Source organism: Mauremys reevesii, linkage group 2 (assembly GCF_016161935.1).
Source record: "Mauremys reevesii isolate NIE-2019 linkage group 2, ASM1616193v1, whole genome shotgun sequence".
NCBI lineage: Eukaryota > Metazoa > Chordata > Testudines > Geoemydidae > Mauremys > Mauremys reevesii.
The window spans coordinates 84783075-84789074 of record NC_052624.1 but is presented as its reverse complement, the minus strand read 5'-3'; positions in this window follow the sequence as shown (position 1 = coordinate 84789074).

The following is a 6000-nucleotide window of genomic DNA, read 5'->3' as shown; positions in this document are numbered from 1 at the left end:
CCCTGAGTTAGGTGCCCAGACTCCCTATCCAATGCATGAGAGAGTGAGGTGCCTAAGAATGGGATCCACTGAAGCTGGCACAGAGCAGGGAGATGCCTAACTAGCCAATAGGAAATGCTGAGGAGAGGGGTGTGACCTAAGCTCCACTCCTCAGTGGGAGTTAGGTGCCCATCTCCATTTGGGATTCACAGCTATGAGCTCTGTCCTGGAGTTAGGTGCCTCAACCAGCCAGGTTAGTCCTTTGTCAAGAAAAACTAAGGTGGACGAGCCCTCCCACTCTCTCCCAACCATTAAGCCTGTGATTAGAGACCCCAGTTCAAGTCTCTCCTCCGCCTGTGAGACCCTTAAAGCCAAAACTAGGTTGCTAATTTATACACATATGTAGCAGCATAATCGGGACAGTGCGTTACAAATGGCATAGCTCTTACTTCTTCTTAACTAAACAAAATTCGTATTGAGGTCCATGGGCTTTTCACAGAGTAAGAACTTCAGGAGCTGGTTTTGTGCATGCAAAGCACATTGCTCTTCATGCAACCATCCATTGTATGGTTGCAACAGCATATTTGGCATGTATAGTTATCGACAAACCACCACGCTCATATTTTGCAAATTAAAGCCCCAAACCCTACAATGAGATGCACTGGGACAGACACCTGTGCCCCCCACCCCCCAGTGTTCCATTGAAGTCTATGGGGCTCAATGTGGGTCCGACAGGTGTGCACATTGCAGGAGCTGAGCCTCATTGCCTATTTTTTCAAATTTGACCTACAAAGTACAGATTATGCCTCTGCGAGGGGCAGGACATGGAAGAGTCATCTGTCTCTATACGTCAAAGAGTGAATCATCTACTCCATGAAGAATGGCACATGAACTGGCAAGATGCAATTCACACTGACAGTACAAACATACTAGAATAGTTTCTGCATGCTGAAGGATAATAGCATCTATTGTGGGACTCTTGTGTTAGTGAAGGAGATTGTTTGGGGGTGTTAAGTTTAATTTAAGTCTTTATGTTACTGTACCAGAAGGAAAAAACAAAAGGTAAATTCTTCCTCTTAAAACCCCCTCAGTTCAAGCTTCTGGCCCTGATCCTTGGCTCCAGCTGAGGAGTGCCCAACACATCTTTACACTATCTTTGTAGTCCCCCCACAATCCTGGGACAGCTCTATGTCCAACTGGTGCTCCAGCACAAATTAGAGTAGCTCCCAGGCTTTGATCTATCATTGATACAGGACCAGAGAATGAAAAGAATCTATTAAATCTATTCATTAATCAACATTTCTTGTTTAAAATAAAAACATGAATTAGCAGGACATTTTGTGGTTGCAGTCTCCCTAGCAACAGAATTTTCTCTTAGGTTGTCAGCTCACAGAGGGGGTGTTTAACCACCTTTCTGTACAGCTATATCGAAACCGCTAATCAACTCTTTTCTTAATATCAGTTGGATTTCCCATCAAGAGTGGTTGTTTAGGCTAGTTCTCTAATCTGCCCGCTGCCGGTGCAGGTGCACAGGGGCCCATCTAACTCAGAGGAGCCCAGGAGTACTGGTGGCTCTAGGCAGGGTTCAGTGGTACAACTGCATCCACAGAAATGAGGCCCAGATGTGCACCTCGGACCCACTCTGCCAGCCGGGCCCTCCTGCCAGAACCTGCGGTAGCTTCTCTCAGCACCAGGGACTGACAGGAAGCCTTGAGTCAGCAGGGAGGGGCAAGGATTTATATAGGCCATGAGGAGCAGGCCAGGCTGTTCACCTTTTCTGGCCTAGCAGGGAGCTGCAGCCGCAGGGGAGTGACGGGAAGAGGGGGAGTGTGTGCCCCACCATCACTGGAACAGGGTCACCTGGTGTGTGTGCTCCTGCCCACTGCAGGTTGTGATGGCAACTCCCGTCCAGAGACCCCAGGTACAAGAGGGGGAGCAGGGCTGGATTGGGGGTTGGAGTAAGACTGGATGTGGAATGGGGAAGGTGGGCAGCAATCCTGTATGTGGGGAACACAGGACAAGGAAGAGGAGCAGGACTGGCTGGGGGGAAAGAGGGAGAGGGGAGCAGGGCTGGATGTGGGGTGCAGAGGGAAGGGAATGGAGCAGAATTAAATGTTCTGAAGTATTGAACAGTTGAATTGGCACACTTGAGGTGAACAAATAAGTGTTACACTCATCAGAATTTGAGGGAAGGGACCCATCTTTCTGTTCTTCCACCACTGAACACTGTATCATATAATACAGGAGTCTTCAATCTTTAGAGCATTAACATTTTCAATCTATTTAAACGGTACTGTAAAATGACTTTCCTCCACAAATGCACCAAGGGCTAGATCAGGGGTAGGCAACCTATGGCACGCGTGCCGAAGGCAGAACGCAAGCTCATTTTCAGTGGCACTCACGCTGCCCAGGTCCGGGGGGCTCTGCATTTTAATTTAATTTTAAATGAAGCTTCTTAAACATTTTAAAAACCTTATTTACTTTATGTACAATAATAGTTTAGTTATATATTATAGACTTTTAGAAAGAGACCTTCTAAAAATGTTAAAATGTATTACTGGCACGCGAAACCTTAAATTAGAGTGAATAAATGAAGACTCGGCACAGCACTTCTGAAAGGTTGCCGACCCCTGGGCTAGATCCTCAAGGTGATGAACACTTTAGGCCTCACCCAGCAATGCTCTTAAGAATTATCTTAACTTTACACATGTGAGTAATGCCACTGAAGTGAATGGGACTTCTCAAATGTGTCATGGTAAGCATGTTTTATGTACTTTGCTGGATCCGGTCCACACTGGATCCGGACACTACACTGCTAAAATCAGCAATGTAGACAAAAGAGACACTTCTTGGGCATGTAGGGGACATTCCCTAAGGCTCGGGTGAGTATCTTAATACACCTTGCATCCGAAGAAGTGGGTATTCACCCACGAAAGCTCATGCTGCAAAACGTCTGTTAGTCTATAAGGTGCCACAGGATTCTTTGTTGCTTTTACAGATCCAGACTAACACGGCTACCCCTCTGATACTTAATACACCTAGGCAGTGCCTCACTGTCTACAGAGCTATTTATACCTGTGCTAGGGAAGAGAGCATGCAGTGTATGTGCTCTACATGCTGCCGTAAGTGTAGACATAGCCTATGAAGCATAGGAACTGCCTCTGTTTGTGTATCAGGGGATCAAGCCTGTATAATCACCAATGATATATCTAATGTTATTAACAAAATCCATATTTTATGACTCTTTTGCATATGCAATATGCCCAGATTTTAACATTAGATTTGTGTTTTATTTATTCCTTCCATTGAACATTTCACATAATCTCTACATGGGTTTTTGTAAGCCCTTCTAATTAGATCAGAAGCATTTCAAGGCCTGGAATACGTTGCTGTGTTCCCACTGTAAGTGCAGCAGGAAATGGACACAGTGACCTATATGGCATGTGACTATTACTGCCTAAAAAGAAGATTTTAATGATGTCTTGAGCCAGATTCCTGATTCCCTACATGCTTTATAGTGCAGCAAAATGAGCAGCCTCTAGGCAAACCCATGACAGGTTAGAAATGAGAAATTTTCAGGGCTATTACACTTTCTAAAAATGTTCCCAGTGGATCAGCATAAACTCACTTAGTGCCTGTATTTCTGTAATTGTGATACAGTGGGAACATTCACGGTGTTCAATGGCTTATTCAAGGAACTAATACTTCCAGCTCTGTGGTGTGCCAGGGGGAGTGGGTTAGAGCTGTGATGCAAGGGGAAAAAAGCGCAGTGGAATGGTGGCTGAAGACCTGCTGCAGGTGTTTTGCTTATGCAGCTTCTTCTTCTTTGGGGCTAGATTCACATGGGGGACTTGAGCACCTAAGTGCCACTTCAGGTGTTCCACAACCACAGTGAGATCCAGTCAGCATGCTCAGAGGCCATCTAAGAACATAACTACCAGTGGGGCTGTGCACAAAACACAGTGGTGGTGGTTCTGACCCTCACACCCAATAACCCTGGATGTGGAATGGGGAATGGGGCACATGCCTAGGATGTGGGAGATCCAGCTCCAAGATCCTCCTCTACCTAATTCAGAGCAGGTATTTGAACACAGAACACATCGTGGGTGAGCACCCTCTCCACTGAGCGACAGGAGGGGCATTCTGAGGTGGGAATCTCTCCTGTTAAAGCTGTTCGAGTTTGTAAGAAACACTTAAAATAGTCATTGAGAAAGAGTAAGAATGACTCTATAAAATGAGTGTATTCACCCAGTGGAAAGGAATGAGTGAATGGTGCAAAGACAGGAAATATACAGAATGAGGAATTAGAACCGCTTCCTAGGCGTTTGAGTTTTGTATGAACTTTTGGACAGAGATGACATCCATAAATTATGTCTCAGAGCCTTGGAATAAGTGTATAGTCACATACTATTAATGTCAACTGTACGAAGAGTTACTCCAGGTTTATATGGGTGTCGCTGAGAGCAGAGTCTAGCCCTTTATTGTGAAACAGATTTCTTGAGAAATATCACAGGGTAACATATAGTGACAGTTTGTATCATGAGAGCGGTTTCGACATTAACAAGGACAAGCACTGTACATTAAGTACTATAAATTCACCTGTGTTATGGGGGGGGAATGACTACATATGGGGAGTAGTCAATTTTCAATTTAGCATCTCTAACATTTTGCATTAAGTATCAGAGGGGTAGCCGTGTTAGTCTGGATCTGTAATCTCTGTAATCCTCTTTTGCATTAAGAGGAAAACCTAAAAGGCTTGGATCCAGATGTCAGGGAAATCACATACTCCCAGCATCCTCCTGGGCCTAGGTCTGACCATTGTTTTTTACAGAGAGCTCAGATATCAAATCATAACTGCCCCAAACTCTTTAGTACAGCATAAGCAGATACTCCAAGCGACTCTCTTAAAGGGGAAATTGGGAGAAATTTCCTGTGTATCCTGCTCTCATCTTTTCCTGTTACAGTGGTACAAGATGCAAACTTAATGCAGGAGTAGCTGTCTACTGAATGCAGGCAAGACTGGAAAAGAACAGAATGAATTTGTTGGTGCCTCTGTAAATAATACAGCTGAAAGTGGATATAGTTTCAACTCAGATTGTGGGCCATATTCTTGACCACAACCTTTTTTCTATTGCCAGAGTGTCTCCTAGCCCCCGTCACAAAGGGACCATAAAGCCACCTTGACTGCAAGTTAAAGATTCCCTCACTTAGCAAAGCAGGCAACACCAACCCTAGACCACCCCACCTGTCAGCACAGGAGTTGTGGAGGGAGTGTGGCAGGAAAAATGGAAAACTGAGCATCACAGTAATCTCTAGCTGGTGGCACAGCCTCTTTGAGCCACAGGCACAGCTCAGAGCAAGCGCGAGATAGCTTTAAATTGTGCCAAAGGCTGACCCAACCCCTGTCCTGCTCAACAATCAACAGGCTGTAAAGGTGGCATAAAGCTAGCCATATGCCTCTCAAGCCTGGGGCCTGTCAGTTTCCTTTTCTTTAAAAAAATCCCTGCACATTAAACCCCCTTCAGGTTCCCAAGAAAATCCTGGATCCAGGTTAACTTCTCAAGAAGACACCCTTACAAGGTGATTACAGTGGCTACTGCTGAAGATGTGCAATGAACAGGTCTTTCTTGGGAGAGCTATATTTTTCCTATTACCAAAATTTCAGGCCACCTTCTTATTTCATTGGTAATATAGACATAAATTTTCCAAAGAGACCTCTAGTACTGTGGATACTGTCACTTCATTCAGCTATTGCCCCAACTTAGTCACAAATTCATCCAGATCATTTGATTTTATTGATGCAGCCTCAAACTTGTCAGTCAAAGGAGACATTTTTGAGTGAGATCGGTATGTTTTTATAGGTAGCGAATCTGAAAGCTCTCAGACAGAGCTTTCCTGGGAGAGGAGAGAGAAACAAGATGCCTACTAAAATGAGCCCTTCAGTACAGGATTTTTTACTACAAAAGCAGCATTATCTAATTGTTATAGCATAGGATTGGAAGTCAAGGGATCACGGTTTTA